Source organism: Diabrotica undecimpunctata, chromosome 1 (assembly GCF_040954645.1).
Source record: "Diabrotica undecimpunctata isolate CICGRU chromosome 1, icDiaUnde3, whole genome shotgun sequence".
NCBI classification, from domain to species: domain Eukaryota; kingdom Metazoa; phylum Arthropoda; class Insecta; order Coleoptera; family Chrysomelidae; genus Diabrotica; species Diabrotica undecimpunctata.
Genome location: NC_092803.1, coordinates 39561594 through 39583478, shown reverse-complemented (window position 1 = coordinate 39583478; position 21885 = coordinate 39561594). Strand labels below are relative to the sequence as shown.

Genomic DNA, 21885 nt, shown 5'->3' with positions numbered 1-21885 from the left:
TTTGCTGGATCCATCATGTTGGGAACCTTCCTCGTGATCTTTGACCTTCTACCTTTCCTTGAATAATAAGTTTTTCCGTGTTTTATGTGTCTACTCTCATAATATGTCCAAAGTATTTTAATTGTTAACAGAACATTTCAGTGGCGTCTATCTTTCTTTCCGCTTGTCGTTATGGCCAAGATTTAGGTACATCCGTATATCAGTATTGGGAATATAAAAATGACGTAGATCAACAAGTAGTTAATCAACCTCATTTTTAGAGTTCGTGAAATTTGAGTCTTTTCATATTCTAGCCATCTCTCCTAGGGCGACTTTTCATAGATCACATCTACGTTTGATGTCTTCCTGTAGTGACCCTGTGTTTGTGATCAATGATGCCAGATATAAGTATGAGCTTACAACCTCAAACCGATCAGTCGAGGTTATTTGTGGATGATTGTTATGTAGTCTATCCACTATCATGATCTTTGTCTTTGTCATGTTTAACAGCAGACCAAATATTTGACCGTTTTCAACCTGTCGTAGGAGATCAATTAACTCTTTTTGACTATTTGCAAGAAAGGCTGTGTCATTTTTAAATAACTTCTCGTAATATGCTCCCCACATATATTAAATAATTGTGGTGACAGTAAACATCCTTGTCTAATACCTTGTTCTGGGTAGAATTCGTTTGAGAGTGTGTCAAGCACTTTAACGGTTTCATTAGTGTGTTCGTATAGTTCAGTTATAAGCGAAATTAAGTGTTGTGCCGGCTAGAAAACAGGCAACATTAACAAACTTCCTAAAAAGGGCGATCTGACACTGTGCAGAAATCGGAGAGGAATAACATTGCTTACCATTATAAATAGAATTCTCACGACCGTTATACTGAAAAGACTATGATATGTATTCCTTATGTTTGATTGTTGTATGACATAACTTTGATTGTTTCAATGTGTCAAATCTACGTCTCTATAAATTTCTTCTACTCTCTATCGATGAGTTTGATCTGTAAGATCAAACATGACTGTTTGAAATGTTCCAAATCGCGAACATGACTGCCAAATCGCGGTATTATGATTGGACATTTATAAGTTAATACGTCTATAATACAGTAGTCTTGTCTGCGGGAATTAGAAGATCGACAAGTTTTAAAGTTAAGTTTTTTTCTTATTTGTTATAGGTCATTTTAGGATGTGCTAAACATGAGGAAAATTCTATCAAAGAAAGTATATTATAATCATACAAGTTTTGATTAACTTTTTGTAGTGACTACTTAAATGGTACATTGAAGATTAAATTTTTATTATATTCTTCTTTAATTAGGTAGGTAGGTACTTAACGGGCGGCTTCCCATAATATACTTTAATATATTTTTTATAGCATTACATAAGATGCTTATCTAGATCTGTGTAAATATCTATTAATACTTCACATTTTATTTTATTGTATTGAAATTATTAACATGACATCGATATTTTTAGATGTAGTATTGAACGATTGGAATTCTCATGTTAGGTGATAATTGAATCACCGGTATCAAAGGCTGAAGTTTGGTGTATTTATTGTTGAAGTTATATATATATATATATATATATATATATATATATATATATATATATATATCTAGCGCAAACCAGCAGCGATTTCTACTTTGTAGTTGTTGTCAAAGATGACTGTAGCTTCCAAATATTTCAACTGATGAACCCTGTCAAAGGTTGCACTGATCCATCGTCACGTTCTGCGATATTGTGTCTCGTCGTTTTGTTCTTTTTGTAGCTATATATTTTGTTTTATCTTCGTTGATTTTCAGGCTAATTTCTTTTGCGACATTTTACCATATTATCCACGAAAGCCAGTATAATGAGAGGAACTTGATTTCTAAAGACTAGATTTTCTGTCTTTATTTTTCGTACGATACTCTCTAAAGCTATATATATATATATATATATATATATATATATATATATATATATATATATATATATATATATATATATATATATACAAATATATGAAAAAATTTACATATAGCAAAAGCTGGCTGTCTATTTGATGTATTTAAGGCAGTACATCGCGTAGGAGCAGAAGTTGTCAGTCTATGCGTTTGAATTAATTGGTAATCAACATAGTGTTATGACGTCATTTCTGCCTCCAATGGCTTCATCAGATGCTGGGGCTAAATTTAAAATCAAACCCGAAAGACCAACAAATGTTTCCCAACCATTTTCCACTTAAGTATTAGCATTCAAAGGCGCCATCTACTTTGATGGTTTGAGGTCATTTATCCTAAGTTCCTGATATAGAGTGGTGCACACACGAAACAGTGGCTTGCAATATTCTATAGTGATATACTCACTTAAGGGAAGAAAGATAATTAAGCAAACCAAAATGATAAGCCAGAAAACTAAGTACCGTTTCATAGCCCCACTCAACATGGTATATAAACTATTAGAAAACCTCCTCGACAGATTTAGGGACGGGATACTCGAAAATGTCCCCACTGGACAAGCAAGCTTTCGCCCTCATTCAAACCGTACGGATTTATAATAATCTTATAGTCTTGTCACTAACAACTTTTATAGAAGCTAGTTATCAAAATAACAAAAAACAGCCGCGGCATTTGGAGACAGGGATTAATATATATACTTGCTCGTATTATCTCCTGCAGAAAGATAACTAACCTCATTGACAACATGCTAACAAACGGGTAAGGACAAACATGCTTTCAGGTAATAACGAGAAAGAATATGAGTAGACAAATGAAACTTAATAATGGCCTTTCACAGGGTTCTGTGCTTGCCCCTTCATTTTTTAGGCTTTATATTGCTGACATGTCTGCAGCCGAATCTAGCAAGTTTGTTAATGCTGGCGACTGGAACCATTAGAAACCACAGAAAATACTCGAATGATCTATCCATCCTTAGCGAATACTTTAAGAAATGAAGATTACAACCAAGTACTACAAAAACTTAAGTATCAACTTTTCATCTTAACAACAGGCTGGCAAAAAGAGAATTATGAGTGCATTTTAATAACAAACTACTGAAACACAATAACGTCAAAATACCTTGGGGTTACTCTATACAGAAGGCTCACATTTAGAGAACACCTAACGAAAACATCAGCAAAACTAAAAATACGTAACAATTTAATATAGAATCTCTGCGACACTACATAGGGATCCACAGCATCAACCTTAAGATCCTCCGCTCTTGGTCTGATATATGTGGTGACAGAATACTGTGCGCCAGTGTGGTTGAACAGCAGTCCTACCCACCTGGTCGACACTCAGTTAAACCGTGCTATGCGTATGATAACAGGCTGCCCACTCCCACATAGTGGCTGCCCACCCTTAGTAACATAGTTCCATCCAAACTATGCCGCAAACATGAACAAAGTTATGGATAATTGTCAACTTCTAGTCCACAACAACATTCTCTATATTCTAAGAAACGGTTTCCGATCTAGATTACCTCACCTGAAATCTGCTCAAGCGCTACATATTTCCAATTTTGACTTAAATGCCCAATGGAGAGAAGAATGAAAAAGTAAAATAGATCCTCATTACAATTGCCTACTGTACATCACACACAAACCTGGCGGATTAGAACGTTCTTGTAAGATTTGGGCCTGAGGACTAGACACAATCACTATATATTCCCATACATAAAAAGGGAGCGAAAGATTTATGTAGCAACTATCGCACAATTGCTCTAATTGCGCATTGCAGTAAGATACTCTTACACATAATTCTCGAGAGGATAAAGCCCTTTTTACTACCTAACATTGCGGAGGAACAAGCAGGTTTCGTCCCCGGACGTGGTACTAGAGAACAAATTTTAAACGTACCTACGGCAGATTGTAGAAAAATCCAGAGAATTCAACATCACAACATATTTGTGCTTCATAGATTATAGTAAAGCTTTCGATTTGGTCAACTGGAGTAAAATGTGGCAGGTTTTGTCTGAAATGGGAGTCCCCCATCATCTGATACTGCTAATTAAAAGCCTGTACAATAACAATTATGCCAGAGTTAGAATAAATGGGGAACTAACCGATAGTTTCAGGGTCAGAAAGGGCGTGAGACAAGGCTGCATACTAAACCCAATTCTATTTAACATCTATGGTGAATGGATAATGCGGAAAGCTACTGAGGACAGGAACGGTGGCATCATCATTGGCGGAAAGAAGATTTGCAACTTGAGATATGCAGATGATACTACTATCCTCGCTAGTTCTGAAGCTGAATTGATTCACCTGCTACAACGGATAGAAGACGTAAGCTTAACGATGGGCCTTAAAATAAACAGAGATAAAACGAGAATCATAATTGACAGAGCTAACAACAATCAAAATCATTTGGACATGATAAACAATATCGCTGTTGTAGATAAATTTGTATATCTGGGCTCATTAATAACCAACAAAGGAGGCTGTACTGAAGAAATAAAGCGGCGGCCAGCAATCGCAAAAAGCGCTATGGCAAAATTAACAAAAAATTGGAAAAGCCATAAAATAACTACCGATACAAAAATGAGACTAGTAAGAAGTCTAGTTTTTTCAGTTTTTACTTATGCATCGGAATGCTGGACCCTTACTGAGAAAGACAAAAAGAACATAGATGTATTTGAGATGTACTGCTGGAGACGAATGCTGAGAATACCATGGGTGGCCCGAAGAACAAATGAATCCATACTGGACCAGCTAAACATAAAGAAAAGACTAAGAACACAAATATCAGAACAAATAATAAGCTATTTTGGACATGTGCTTCGAAGAAATGGTCTTGAAAAACTTACCATCCAGGGAAAGTAGAAGGCAAAAAAAATATAGGTAGATCTCCCACACGATATACGGACCATATTGTTGCTACCATTGGCGCTCCATTATCAGAATGTGCTAGAATGGCAGAAGATAGAAAAACGTGGAGGAACATTGGAAAATTTAGCTAATAGCTTCATGATATCACGATACCTGCATCAGGTTAACGACTAAGAAGAAGAAGTAAGATTTGAGCAACCCTTAATAGAATCAGAATAAACTGCGAAAGGTTAGGTTTAACTCTACAGATGGGGTAGTCGTCCCTCGTCTTCCTGTAATTACGGCGCTTGAGACAAACGATTCACACAGGCAACCCCAAATAATTCTTAATGTCAACCGAAGAGTTAAGAATATATTAAAAAACTGATCATCTGTTTGTAATGTATTGTATCAAAATTTAAATTATTTATCTTAAATTTAATTACCTATTCTTTGATGTAAATAAGCTAAATAAAATAAATTTTATAGTTCTGTTTTTTCTTCGAAGTAAAGTAAAGTTAATACTAAAGTTTTGGCACCTAGACCCCTTCACTTCTAGTCTCCACATTTAATAGAAAATGACCTTTGCCACTCACACAGATTCAATATATATAGCCAACTTTGAAAGAAAGTACTCAGCGTAGCATTATTCAAAAGATATTAAGTATTATTTAATATCCCTTATGCAATAATTATTCTATTGAATTGATTTCTAGTTTCTACAGAGTGCTAGTGTACCACACCCTAGCACTTAGACAAATATTTAACAAATAATATCTATCAAATATACATTAACATTATCTCGACAACTCTACACCACTGACTACTCACTACAAAAATTCCCAAAAATAAACAATTCCACCGAATATAATATTTACCCAAGATAAGGTATCGGCCAACCATAAAAACAATGTTAACACATCACAACAGCCTTACTTCATTCATAGTAATCATTGAAGTCAATTTAAAAATTAAGACTTATACACCTTTCATAATACGGTGACCGTTTCGATGACAAAACCATTAACCATTCCGTTGGTGCACCCATAGAAGAAGAGAGAGAATCCAATCAGCGGGAAATAAAGTTCAAGTAAAAATAGAAACGATTTCTACGTGTTATTGTATAGGTATAACCAAGGCAAGCAGCGGTGAGGTATATCGAAACTTGTTTTCTCATCTTTGTGGTTACGCCTATACTTTTCCACATTACTTAACTGAGTGTGACACAAATAATACATGTGCAGAGGTTGATGATCAACTTTTGCTGCTTGTTTTGTTATTTTTGAATTAAACCACATCAGAAGATTTAAAGGTAAGAAAACATATTGTTTCAATACATTATTTTTTATTTTATTTATTAATTTAGTGTTGGTAATAAAAATAATAACGATCTAATCTTGAGGTTAATGATAGTGGGCGACATTTTAAATGAGAGTTCATTTAAGTAATAAATAAACAAAATATTTTACATATCTTAAGATTAGACTGTAATAAAAGCAATTCAGCTGTAGTGTAGGAATGTAAGTTTAAAATTTTACCAATTATATTATTTGCATTCTCTATGTGATTAGGATTTTGGGATTTCTTCATTGTTTTTCAACTTTATCGACCCATTTAATAATTATGCTACATTAATATTCTGTCCAGTTTTAAAATTATTAATATCCTCAGTCTGAAACCATCCTCAGTTTGTCGCAACAGTTTTCTATCCTCACCCACTATTCTTTCCCTTTTTGCTTTTACCTCCCCTGTCTGTGACATACAGATTCGTATGGGCATGTCGTTTCTGTTGGGATACATACTACGTCATTTTCATCAGATATGTGTTTATATTTTTATATATTTCATATTTATACCTCCTCCAGACACTATTTTCACAGATGGCACCAAATATTCCGTCCAGGGTCTTCCGGTCAAAGACAAGTAAACGGTTTTCAGTTGCTTTGGTCCATAGTTTTGATCTGTAGGCCTTTACTCTTAAAATTAAGACTTTGTATATTATTATTTTTTATGTGTGGCTTAAATTCCTGTTTTTTAGTTGTTTACTCAACCCAAAATTATTACTTTAACGGTTAAAATTAATTTTGTTTGATTACTAGACTAATAGATTTCTCATTGGTAAGAAAGGAACCTAAATACGTCATTTTTTGTACTACCTCAAATATACGAAACACATATCAGAGTATCTCCAAAAAATCTTGAATATTGCATTGGATATGCAATTTTTTCTTTCCATTTCTTCTACCTTTTCTTTAGAAAATTCTTTCAAATGTGGATAATTGTTTTCTTTGCCTGATTTTTTATTTCTCCTTCACCTTAATTTTTATAACTTTTAATCAAATGGGTTCATGGCTTACTCTGGCTTTATTTCTAATTCATTCATTCCTACTATACTTAATAAACTGTTTTTATAATATTATTCATCCACTTACAAATTTGGAATGAGTTTTACGTTGTTCAGTATGTTTTTAACTCATTTTTCCATCTATTTTGGCAAGTCTATTTATTATGTTCCTCTCCAATTCTTTATGGCGTTCACTATTTTTAGTCCATATTTTTACATGTGCTGACATCGTAACCTACTTTTAATAATTTATTATGCTAATGTGCAGGTTTCATTATTTATCAATTTAATACTTAGTCACTGATGCTGTCAACTTAGCAGCTTATTTTTGGTAGATTGTTGGCTGTCTGTTATAATTCGTATTTTCGTATATCCTAGATTTTACTTTTTACTAATTTTATACGATTATCTGATCATATTTTACTACGTAAGCATGCATTTTGTATAGTTTCTGTGACTTATAGAAATTTGTAGACCTAGATGCTCAAAATTTTATTTCGTATCATACTGTTTGTTTACCCGTTCATTATAAGTAGTGTACATCTAACTAAAATGTTTGTTCATAATTTGTTTTTTATTTATCTTTCAATATTGCGGAAAATGCCTTCATTTTCAATATTGCGGAAAATACCTTCATGGTTAGATTGAGCTGCGATATTCTTCTGAAGTGTTCTGGTCCGGTTTTTGTAATCTTTGTTCGGTCCACGGCATTCCTAATCTTTAATTTTCTGGTTATATTTTTTAACTCTTCTTCTTCAATCTCGGCCCTATTTGGTGTTTCATAATCTTCTAGGCCCTCCATCTCATCTTCATCATAAATCTTTTAGAAGTGTGTTTTTCATGTTTTCAATTGTAGTACTTGTCTTCTAATGTAGTTGTTAAAGGCTTTTTCCTTCAAAGGTTTCCTTTGTGCTCCATTTATAACGGGATTCATCTTGATTGTAAACTTCATACAATAGTTCTTATTGATATCTTTGATATATGCAATTATTTATTTATTTATTGGTACCTTGACTACTCTAAGGGATAATGCAAATCAGATCCTCAACAGAATATTTGTCTTGTCCAGACGCTTTTCTTACTCTGCTATTTAATATTTGGTCCATCCTTGGAATTTTAAGAATTTTTTCATAAATTTATTTCTCATTTCTCAAAAGCCTTCAGTTTCTCCGCTGATGCTTCAGGCAAGGCTCGAGACTCTACTCAGCATAATAAGTTAGAGCCTATTCAGTTTCAAACTAAAACTATATTTTGAACAGCTTTTACGTTTGGATGAATGCTGTAGTTATTTTTTCAATTCTGACTATAATTTCCTATGTATTATCCAATCTTTTGTTTAACACTATGTCAAAATCAGTGTAGTTGAAATTCCTTTCAGTTCTTTCTTATTCAAGGTAGCTTTTAGAACTTAGACAAGGGGATCATTTCATCCCATAGATCTTTCTATATTGTGACTCAAAAAATCTTTTGTCTTTTCTTTATTCTCTAGATGTTACTGCTTCGCTTGTAACCTGAAAATGACGTCATTTTGAGGTTACAAGCGAAGCAGTAACATCTCCAGAAGATGCCAACCCCTAGTGTTGGCGAAACGTCGAGAACTAATCTCAGAAGACAACGGCCTAACAGCCCGAACAAACAGTTTAACAAGTTAGACGATGGCCGTGAAAGCCGAACGCAGTTTATCATTTGTATTTGTTATTTGCTAATAATGGAGATAATAAAGAGCGCATGACATGATAAAAATTGTTGTCTATTTTATTGTATGGTAATAGCTTCATTATATCTGATACATTCAGTTTGGTTTTTGTGGTCAATATATCATTACTCCCTATTTTAGTTCTTATTATTTTTAACTTTTTTTTCCAAAGGCACATTGGTGAAAAGACTATAATGTCAAAATTGAATAGCATATTGTTAGGATTATAATATATGTTTGCTAGTACTTGTATAAAATACTGTAGTTTTTTATAAAATTATTCATAAACATGCTGTTAACTTTATGCCTCAAGAAAACTGTTTCACAACCTCTTTATACAGGGTGTTTCAAAAAGGTATGTCATAAATTAAATCACGCATTCCGGGGGCAAAAATAAATTGATTGAATCCAACTTACCTTAGTACAAATGTGTACACAAAAAAAGTTACAGCCCTTTGAAGTTACAAAATAAAAATTGTTTTTTTGCATTATCTCCTTAACTACTTGAAATTTTGTAATAAAAATGGACACGTTACTTTCTTGTTCTGAAAGCATTTTTCATAAAAAAGAAACAACAGCACAGAAAAATTTTCAGTGGGTGTACAACCCTAAATCCCCCCAAACTTTTGGGTACGTTCAAATCAAATGAATTTGGAAAGAAAGTTGGATCAGATTAAATTATGATTTCAATAAACTATCGGGAATATCGTAGGTGAACGTTAAGGAAATAGTGCAGCAGCCGCAAGGCGTTATGCAGTAAAATACCCCAATCGAAATACACCCGATAGACGATTATTTCTGACCATTGATCGTCGTTTACGGGAAATGAGTACATTCCAACCGCAAGTTGCTGGCAATAGTGGTCCAATAATGGATGCAAATGATGAAGACATTTTAGAAATCATTGAAGAAGTCCCTGGAACAAGTACAAGGGTAATAGCTGCTCAACTAAATGTTCGTCACGTAAGGGTTTGGAGGCGTTTGAAGGATCAGCTGCTTAAACCCTATCACTTAACAACGGTTCAAGAGTTATTGGTTGAAGATTATCCTAAAAGGATTGGATTTTGCGATTGGTTGTTGTTGTCTACCTTCAGTAGAAATGGAATAACAAACCATCATAACGAGCACATTTGGGCCGAAGAAATTCCTCACGCCAAAAAACGACTCATCACCAAAGGACTTTCAAAGTTAATGTTTGGGCAGAAATTGTGGATAACAATCTAATAGGCCCAGTATTTCTACCCAACAATTTAAATGGTGATAATTATTTGCAGTTCTTGGCAAACGATTTACAAGAGTATTTGGAAGAAGTGAATATTGCAATAAGGCAGTATCCTGGTCGGTGGATTGGAAGGGGTGATGGCGCACCTATTTCTTGTCCACCCAGAAGTCCAGATCTTAACCCCATGGACTTTTGCTTTTGGGTATTTATGAAAGAGAAAGTGTATTCTGTAACAATAGAGGACGAACAATAATTGAGGGTTAAAATAATTGAAGCTGCAAATCAATTTCGTGAGAAAAATATGATTTTTCAGCGCATTCGGTTTTCCTTATTCAAACGATACCGAATGTGTATTGAAGAAAATGGGGGTCATTTTGAACATTTATTGTAATATCATATTTATAGAGGTTATAGACATTTTTTGTACTTATTAATTCATTTAAGCCATTTATTTAGTTGCACGTAATTTTTTAAAGGTTAATGAAAAGGGCCGTAACTCAATAAAAACTGTTTTTTGAAAAAAGTGATAAGAGGCAAAAAACTTCTAAAAATAATGTGTTAAACTCATGATGTAACAAAATTCATTTGATTTGAACGTACTCAAAAGTTTGGGGGATTTAGGGTTGCACACCCCCCTTAAAATTGTTCTGTGCGGTTAGATTTTGTTGTTTCTTTTTTATAAAAAATGCTTTCAGAACAAGAAAGTAACGTGTCCATTTTTATTACAAAATGTCAAGTAGTTTAGGAGATAACGCAAAAAAACAATTTTTATTTTGTAACTTCAAAGGGCTTTAACTTGCTTGTGTACACTTTTGTACTAAGGTAAGTTGGATTCAATAAATTTATTTTTGTCCCCGGAATGCGTGATTTAACCTGTGAATGCGTGACATACCTTTTTGAAACACCCAGTATAGCTAATCGTTAAACAGAAATAAGAAAATTTATTTTCTTATCGCAAAAAATAGTATATCTTAATATCTTATAATCCGTAAATGTATCTAATAGTCCCAAAAATTAGAGAGTAGGTGTAGCTTTCCGTCATATCTAAAATTGTTTTTATTGCTCATATATCTCAGTGTATATTTATTACAATACTCTTTACTTATCCATGACATAGTTAATTATTATGTTATAACATAAGTGCTACAAGCTTTGCTATAAATTATACATATGACTCAGTCAATATAATATGCATTCAATATGCATTTATGTATACAAAAATATTAATGGCAACTACTGATAGGTATAGCGAAAATTATATAACAATGTTTCAAATACATTGCCCAAAATAACTTAGAATTGATTTCCTTTAATGGACTTCTTATTTTTATTCTCTTTGCCTATATATATATATATATATATATATATATATATATATATATATATATATATATATATATATATATATATATATATTAGTAGAATTTCTTGGGCTAGCAACAAATTGTCTATCACAATAGACTTTTTCAAGAAATAATAAACTGAAAAGTTGACTAAAAAAACTTTTATTAAAAGACACAATAGGGTTTAAAAGAAAAACTTCTAACTTACCAAGCGTGTCAAAGTTGGTTGCTAACAAGTAGAAACACAATTAAATATCACAAATAAAATAATAATAAAAGCATTGGACAGACCCCTAAGTCACTCCATGTAACATGTTGTTTCTTGATGTTGGTTTATCATTTAAACAATGAGTTGTTTTAACATCATAGGCGTTATGAGATTATTATTTGTGTATTTTAAATTAATATATTTTGTTTCAATTTTTGACATCTTTTTTATCATTTATTGCATTTTTTTTATTTTTATAGACTCTATGAGCTCCCTCTTTTTCCTGTTATGTTCACCTTTTAGGATCTTAGTTTTATCAAAATCAAATTTATGTTTCCTTTCGTGTTCATGTTTTGTTAGGGTGGTTACTTTTTTTTGTCATATTTGTGAGAACGCATTCTTGAGTTCAGTAGGTGACTGATTTGTCCAATATATACCCCAACGCAATTCGAGCAGGGAATTTCATATACAACATACGATTTTTTTTCTTGAGAGGTTTTTAGTTTTATGAAATTATTTTTCAAAAGATTGTGTTCCTTATAAGTTATAAGCAACTGTAATGTTATGTTTAGATAGAAGATTTGCCTTCCCCTATATATTTTTATATATGGGAGAGACCTATAGTTTTCTTTACCATGTTAGTTTGTTGTTATTCTTGTTATTGTAAAATGTATGCAGTCGCGATTTGAAACTGCTTTCCAGAAGGTGGTGTGGGTATGAATTAAGTGTTTGTGCTTTTTTTGTTTTTTTTATGGTCTGAGGTCTATTAATAGGATCGGATAATCTGATAGCTCTGTCGGCGAGTCCCATAACTACAGATTTCTTTTGAGACAAGGGATGATGAGAGTTGAAATTAAAATATCTGGACAACCAGGTTTTTTGGTGTACCATAAAGTAGTTTTAGTACTATTTTCTCTATGTAAAGTCAAGTCCAGAAAATTGATTTGACATTTCTTTAACTTTTAATGTAAAATTTAGTTTTTGATGAAAGTTATTGAATATATTTAGCAAAACATCCATTTTATCCTTTGGTGCAGCATTCAAAAAGTTATCTATGTTTGATAGCTTTAACGCAGGCTATGTACTCTTCGTCCCGTTTCGTCATTGTCCATATTTCTGACGCTAATGTGATAACGAGGTTAATACGGTTTCGTCCTTTTTGTTACTATGCTGGTTGTGATTGTTTTATTCCAAAATAAGCTGTATTTCCTAGATATATTCTTCTGTAAATATCTGTGCAAGTCATCTTTAACTTTCAAATACTTGTTTTATTTGTATTATTATATTATTATTTAATTATATTATATAATATAATTATATATATATTATTAAAACAAATCTTCGTGGACTTTAAACAAGCTTACGATTCTGTTAGCAGAGAAGCATTGTGGGAGACCATGGTAGTAATGAGAGTACCTGGAAAGCTGGTACGATTAGCACAGATGAGCATAGAGAACGCTGCCGCATGGATCAGAATTGGCAGTATCACGTCGTAGGAATTCCTCATTGACACCAGGCTTAGACAATTAGATCCGCTCGCCCCCCTGCTATTTAATTTTGCACTGGAACATGCGGTAAGGAAAGCTCAGCCACAACTGACAAACGGATTTGCCGTTTACCAGAGATTCAAAAGAAGTTTTCACCCTATTCGAAAACGGAGCCAAGAAAGTTGGTCTGAAGGTCAACAAGGACAAGACCAAGTACATGGTGGTTACGAAGAACCCAAGACAAAGGGTAACACAAAACGTAGCAATCAATGAATACAACTTTGAAGTCGTCAAAGAATTCAAGTACCTGGGAGCGATCATAACATCTGAAAATAAATATGCATATTACTCATTAATGACCGTATTTAAATCAAATATACTCTCAATACCAGCAAAAATAAGAGTGTACAATAACGTATGGAAGCGAGACATGGACTCTGAACCAGCGAGAAACGACAAAATTACTGGTACTGGAAAGAAAGATACTGCGGACTATCTATAGGCCTTGTAGAGAAGAGACAAGAGGAGAATGGAGAAGAAGACACAATGATGAACTCCAGACAGTATATGGAGATAAAAACATAGTACGCTACATTAAAGCAAACCGAATAAGATGGGCGGGCCACGTACTAAGATCGAGTGACGAAAGACTCCTGAACGCCACATTCTGGGAAAGGCCCGATGGAAGAAGGTCAGTTGGTCGCCCAAGAAAGAAATGGAAGGACGCAGTAGCCAGTGATCTACGCAAAATGGGAATACAGCAATGGAAAATAGCTGCTCAGGACCGACAACAATGGAGGGAAATAGTAAACGCGGCCAAGATTCACATAGAGTTGTAGAGCCAAATGATGATAATATTTATTAAAACAACATTTGGGAAAACAACATTTGTCCAACAGTACATTTCACTCATGAAAAATTTGTCAGGGGAAGTTTCAAAAGTTAAAAAGATATATAAAAGTTGTTTAAGTATTTAATTAAGTTTAATTTTTTAGTACTTTTTTTATTTTTAGTAGGTACTATTAAAGAACATTTTTAAAAGAACAATAATTGATATTAACTATATTTTAGATGGGGAATGTTGTATACTCAATCATCTGGCTGCTTATTTTGATATTTCTTTCCTTTTGGGTAGCAGCAATATGTGCAGGATTCTACATTCTAGTCCATCCACTAAGTGTCTGCTTGGAGCCGTTATCGGTAAGATCTTAAATTTATAAATTTTATTCATATTTTATTATGATAAAATGGTAAATCATAAATTAGACAATTTAATAAAGCGACCCTTAAAAACTTAACATTTTTTATATCTACTTTCATATCGATATTTAGTCCTTCCTAATTTTTATATGAATGGTAAACTGGTTTCACTGTTTTTGTGATCATTAATAATTTAAAATACTTATTTTATTTCTGCGTTAACAGTCAAGGCGAAAATCTCAAGTTCTTTAGGAAAAATAAGAATTTAAGAAAATAAGAAATTAGATTACGAAAAAGTGTTCAAACTTTTTCAAACAATTTTTTTAAATAAGTTGTAACAATATATACTACTCTCCAAAATTAACGCACCACCTAAAATGGACCATGATTTTAAAACTATATTTCTTTTGAACCCTTAATTGGATTTCCATGATTTATTTTTCACATTGTAGTTATATTTCTAGTTAATGACCATATTAATGTTTTTTAAGAAATGTCACCGTTTTACTTATATACAGGGTGTAAAAATAAAGTTTTGTTTTTTCATCTAATTTTGCAACACCCGGTGGAATGTATTAGAAACAAAAGCTACATGTTATTAATATTTTAAGATCGCTTCATTCTTTCTTCACATTTTGTAAAAAATCATTACGATACGTTTATTATCAAAAAAGAAAAGTAAGCATTGCGTGATTTTTTACTCTCCAAAATTAACGCCCGACCTCAACTCTACCATAATTATTAAGCTATTTTTCTTGTGTATCCTTAATTGGATTTCAATAAATTTTTTTGCTCATTGCAGTCCTATTTCTAAGTAATTACGGTATTACATCTTAATCTTAATACTTTAAAAATGTTTCTTTTTTTTTCAACATTTTCGTAAAAAAATCATCGATATCTTTATTATCAAAAAAGAAAAGTACGTTCAAAGCGACTTTATTGAATTGAAAAAATTCAACATTCAATTTAAAGAAATCTGAGCCAAGATGAATGTGTTCAGGCAATTACTTTAGCTGATGAAGGCTTAAGTTATCGTGAAATAGGCTTGAGGTTAGGGGTATTGCATACTACAATATCACGAGTCATTCAACGTGTTAGAGAAACAAACGACCATACGAAACGGCGTGGATAAGGAAGAGAAAAACAACACCACGACAAGATCAGTTTATCAGGCTTCGTGCTATAAGAGAAAGGTTTCTCACAATGAGACATTCACAAATACAAGTGACAAATGTTCATAATATTCAAATTAGAAAAAACACTATATAAAGGCGTCTCGCTGAACAAGATCTGCAAATAAGGATACCAGTCAGAGCTTTAAACGTAAATCATTGTAGAAGTAGATTACAATTTGCCAGAGAGCACCTTGACTGAAATGTTGATGACTGGAAGTACGTATTGTTCACTGATGAATCGTGGTATTGCTTATATAGCTCAGTGTTAGAGTTAATCGACAGTCGACGGTCGTATATTACTTTATTCAATGGTGGATCTGTAATGGTTTGGGGAGGAATATCTCTTACAGCGCAAACGGACCTTGTTGCTTTACGAAGAGATTTCTTAATAGGTGAAAGGTATATTAGACATTTCGTCTAACCATGTAGTTCCATTTGCAAACAGGGTGTTGCAAAAAACGATGAAAAAACACAACTTTATTTTTACACCCCGTATACGGGTGAAACGTTGATATTTTTCAGAAAACATTAATACATTGATTTACTAGGAATATACCTATAATATGAAAGAAACATCATCAAAATCTAATCATTCGTTCAGAAGAAAAATAGCTTCAAACTTTTGGTACATTTAAGGTGGTGCGTTAATTTTGGGCATTAGTGTATTGTTTGGGCCCAGATAATTTTTTTTAGATTTATTGGATCATTCATAAGTAAATAATATTATTTTTGAAATCATCAAGTGCCTAAATTTACGTTCAAGCCTTTTTCTATCATCTTCTGATGAAAATTCTGGACTTTTTTTAAACATTGTTTTTAGGTAGTTTAGGTACTTGGTGAATTCAAAAATAATATTATTTAGTTGTGTTTTTGAGCCTTGAAAATCGTAATTTTGAGTTTTTCTCAGTTTTAAATTGTTTATAATTTAAAAACGATCAAGTTTATTTTAATAACATAAAATTTAAATAAAAGTCTCAAAAAATCTGTTGATCAAATCTTAAAAATAAGCGAACATATATTTATTAAATACTCAAAAAAAATGATCATATCGTGACCATATTATCATCGGTAAACTTATAAATAAAAGGGTACACGTAAACTCATCACCAATTAGCATAAATACCCTCGTACATAGTACAAACTCATCACTGCCGTAAAAGTAGGGATTTTAAAATAGACCCCAAGAGATTGGTAAACTCATCACTGGTCTACCTGCACCCCATGGTAGGTATAGACTATAACCCTTGAAAACCGCTAAGATTTGGTAATTTGACAGAATAAATCTAAAATAGATGTATTAAATGCAAATATAATTTATTGTTTTCTATTTTTGAATTCCACAAAATTCTGTTTATAACTACCTAAAACTATGCGAAAAGAAAAATTTCTCTTTATTTGCCCATGTTCCTTTAACATAGATAGTGAACTGCTCTTTGATTACGTTTTGGGCCAATGCGGACAAAAAGTGATAGATATCAATAGTTCAAATTTCAATTGCGAAAGACTCTAAAATCCAATTGCCTTTTGTGGACTTGTGCGACGAAAGGGTGTAAGGCTAAATGTCATACAAATTGTGAGTACATTTTGTACTGTTTTTTTTAGTTATTTCGCACTGGTGGCGGATCATTTTAATCACACAGAAAAAACCAGCTTAATTAAGTTCTTCAAGTCAAATGTACAAGATGTTTCTTGTAGATAATATTACTTTGTTGCTTTAAGTAGATTACACTTGTTGATATTACATTTTTAGATTTCTGATTAAATTGTCAAAGTCACATTAAATTGAAAAAAATGCTAAATTGTCTCAATAAAAGAAATGACAATATACGATTACTTTCGACTTAAAAACCTCTCATAAAGAAAATAGCGTTTCTCCACCTCTCATTCAAAATCCTACTGTCGGAAATGTTTGCAATAACCCCCGCGCCAATCCCCACGCTAACCTCCACCCAAACCCCGTCACCATCAACGGTATAAATGAACCGTCCTCTGTTCCCAGTGCCAGTAATGCATTGGTTAATGATTTTCTTTTGCCTACCCACATAGATCTCCTAATGTTTCTAATTTTTTATAGTTTTCTTCATTTCCATATTGGCGAACAATTTTAAATTTAGTTCCATGTTTCAAGTCTTTAAAACATTATAATTTTCACATTTTTTGCTGTTTTCACAGGATAATCTTTCATCAAGTAGGCTTTGATCGTTTTTATAAACCAGGAAACTGTATTTCAGCATTTTGATTTATTCTATCATAATAAATAGATTTCTAATTAGATAACAAGTTGGGGACGATTTTCGATATAAACGAAAACAGCACATGCTCATATAGGTTTATATCATAAAGTTTATTAACGAAAACCTATGCAACTGACTTTTCAGATCTCAAAACCGTTTAGATTGGCAGATACATCTAATAAGCCACACCCGATATCACACATCTAATAAGAAACCCGATATTAATTTCTGAATTTACTAAATTATTACATAAACGAGAAATGTAACAGGTAACAGGCAATCTTGCGCATTAGAAACCAGACCTTTGGGGCAAAAATGCTGGTGATGAGTTTACCTATCTGCGGTGATGAGTTTACTTATCGTCAAAGGATGCCGGTGATCAGTTTACTATATCTCAGAGGGTCTAATAATTTTATGGGGGCCTATATAGTGATGAGTTCGTACACGTCCAAATAAAAAACAGGTTAAAGGAAACTACATATAAAAGTTAAATTCTTTCAAAAAAGTTCCCTAAAATAAAATAGATTAACCACAAAAAAACGAATTATCCATATAATTTATGGCAGTCCCTTAACAGGTCAATGGCATAGGAAATAACAGATGCCGGAACCAAAGAACAGGTGCATTTCGTTCGGAATCCCTTTTCTAATCAGCAAAAATATGATAAATTTGGAGTGACGTCGACCCCGTGTGGGGGAGACAGTAGCAAAAAGGGCGGAAACTGACAGGACATTGTGGAGCGCCAATGAATTCCATACAGAAATAAAATACTTTCTTAATATCGAAATTAAATTAATAAAGAATGATTAATCTTACTGCATTTGTTCGAGTTTCACAAATAACTAAACAACTGAATATTTACATAGCAAGCCATGATTACTAACAAGAAACTAAAGGAACTAAACGAAATGTCGTCGAATAACAGCTTTTATAACATTTCAGTCTAATTATGACTTTGGAGTGACGCTATAGCGTATAGACGTATTTTTATTAGTTCTTGAGGGAAGGAATAAACAGCTGTATTCATAGTGGTAGTTTAATTATATTAATTTGATTAATTACTTATTAATTTCGGTAACAGTTTGTTGCAATATATAAAATTATACAGATCTTGTAACTTATCCCAACCACCGAAAATATTTGGGTCGGCATATAAAACTTTTAATTCATTTTCTAATTTTATTTTATTAAATAATGATGGATACTTTTTAATTAACTTGGTACTAATGGATATCTTGGAAATTCTTTGGCATAACTTTTAAATTTTGAATCATCAAAGAGGCCAAAAATTTGCAAATCTTCAAAATTCAAAAAACAAGTATCTATATCTATTTGCATAAAAAAATTTCAAAATATACTCGTTTTTCGAGATATGTGCCTGTGTCATGCCTTTGTCTGTTTTTGGGGGTTTAAGAAATATCAAGCGAGTCCAAAACGTCACTAGGTACATTAATACTGGAAATTACTATCATTACGAAAATCACTGAGATTTTGTTCAGATTTAATAATGTTATTCAAAAGGTAACTAATTGATTCTATTAATTTATTCTGGATCGTTTTAGATACGCCGCTAAATATCTTCGAATCAGAGAGTAAATTAGAAAATTCCAAATCGTATTTCTTAAACATTTTTATTAGTTCTCTATAATTACCTTGATTTAACGAATGCTCCGATTAATCGTGTCCCTAAATGATAATTCCTGACAACTTAAAAAAATAACAATATCAATTAAACGACGTAAAACTGCGTGACTATTTTTTACAATTTCGTTATGTTTAATAGTATTTTCACGTTGGGCATTATCTAATGAAACATAGATACTTTGTTTTCCAAATAAATCTAATTTAATCTGGCTGTATGTATAATCTTTCGAAACATCATGTTTCTGTAAAGCAATAAATAATTCCTTTAAATTATCGTAACCAGATTCACGCCACGGATTTTGATGTTTGCACCTATTTGTCGAAAATAAGATGCAAGGCCAACAGAAAAGTTTGTTTTTTATTCCACTCCCGCTAAGCCATGAGTACTTGCTGTACCAATGATCCGAACATAATCTATTACTTCTCTTACCCCCGCATTAATATTTATAAGCCGTGGCATTTTAGGCAAAGGACGCCCCTTATTTTTAATATCAATTTGTTCTTCGTATGGAATAGATGAAAACCCATTTTGCAAAATATAATATACAATATCAGATTTATCAGTTCGTACTTACAGTTTCTCTCATAGCTTATATGTTTTAGGTTAATTTACCTGAATTTGTTTACACTATAATTTAAAACAATAAAAAATTGAAATATATCAAAAAATCCTTTAACTATTTACGGTAGCGATAACTTCTCACAGTATTACTTTGGAAAATCAAAATAAATCACTACAAAACGAATCGATAGATACGATACCAGAAAAGCAAGTCAGTGCACTCACTATCACTTCACTATTTAAATATTTATCCATCCCGAAATAATATTTTATCCGGCGCTCGCAAAGTACGTGAAACTTTGCGGCTTATCCAAATGAATCATCGGCAGATTCAGATTTGCCGTACTTACCATTTAAATGAGTACGGAGAGAAATGTATGTTTGGTTGCTTATCGACTAATATTCTGTTGATTTTTACATGTAAATCGTCAAGCTTGGGATCAGCTTGCCAAAACGTGTCTTTATAAGAATTCACACAGTCAGATGGACTATTCGTATCTCGGATCATTAATTTGAAAAGCGTTTTGATGCGCAGGGATCACTTAACAGTCGGATTGGTCGAATTCTTTTAAAAACCATGAATACAATTTAGACTGTATTATCTCACAGACATTTTTTTTAATTTCACAGAAACAAATGACTGATTAAATTAAATATTAAAAAAATCTATGATATCTATAAATGTGTGAGTCGGCACTGCTGAACCTAAACGGCCGCCACTGAGTATGACATACTCATAAGTATTTCAGAACCATAAAAACTCTACGGAATATTTTGATACAGAGTGATCAAAATTTTAAAATAACGTGAAAGTACAGTTTCTTAAAAATTTTAAATGTAAGAGAAAGCGAAATGTAACAAAATATAGAAAGAAAAATAGGAACTCTATAGCATTCATTGACAAAGCAAGAAACCAGAGAAGGATAGAACTGGAATGTGCTTTAAAATATAGAAAAGTTTTCACAATAGTTTTACAAGTTAAAGAATCAATGGACAGAAATTCCTTTAAAATGATCTTAAACATCATATTATCCTAAAATTGTATTCTTGTTTTAGGGATTGGCGGAGATTCTACTCGCTGGAGTGCAATTCCCCCATTACTGTGCAGAAAAAATGATGAGCGGAGCACCTTTAGGCTAGTTTTTTTTTAATTTATTCGAATAAGTTCAAATCTTACTTACTAATATAATTACAAAGTAAAGTGTTCATTTAGGCTCTAAGATAAAAAAATAAATAGTATGGTAGTTAGTTTTTATACCTATATATTTGTTAAAATATTAGAGCTATATAAATGTTGAAGATGTAAAATTGTTTTCATACAATACGTTAATATATTAATTATATCGTGCAGCGTACAAAGTTAGTTGGCAGGTTGTTAATTATTGGTATAAAGTACTTGATTAGTTGACATAAACAGAAACATTGTTGTGTAAAAAATGTTTTTAACATGTTAACAAAGTGTCTATTTATCTTATATATTAATTACTACACTAGCATTATGACTGTAAATAATTTTATATCCAACAATAAACTATTTTATTAAGATGTAATATTTAAACTTTAGTTTAATAAAACATTTTCCACAATTGTAGAAGAATATACAATATAGCGATTTTTGTAACGGTTTACATTAATTGAGATTTGATAGCTCAATGGGAAGGATCTGAAATCATTTTGACTCCCTAAGGACTACCGAACAATCACGTGAACTTGAAAAATGATTTTTACAACAATAAAATGATGCATCGGCTATTCACTATAGCGTACAATTGACCCAACCAATCTGTGTAGAATTGGGAGAAATCCAAGATTGTGTTTTATCAGTGTTATCACTTATCACCAATATTTTTCTAACCGGGCGATGAAAAAACAACTTCCTCTTTTAATATGGGTAACCAGATTCTACTGCATTCTGCCGAGGGATTTGCGACATAATTGGTCTCATTTAGCGCCACTCAATTAGAGCCACTTTTTTGATTTTTCTTTTA

General features: G+C 32.3%; 1 protein-coding gene across 5 annotated transcripts in view; it reads right to left on the bottom strand.

Moving 5' to 3' along the window:
* Positions 1-21885, bottom strand: part of LOC140448170 (multiple inositol polyphosphate phosphatase 1-like) — a 133904-nt gene that overhangs the window by 41228 nt on the left and 70791 nt on the right. Inside the window, exon 1 of one of the 5 annotated variants that reach the window (XM_072541312.1) lies at positions 5661-6093. The exons of the other annotated variants lie outside the window; for them this stretch is intronic. The gene's annotated coding sequence lies outside the window, so the exon portion shown is untranslated. Of the gene's footprint in view, positions 1-5660; positions 6094-21885 lie in introns of those variants that run through there. 5 annotated transcript variants of the gene reach the window in all.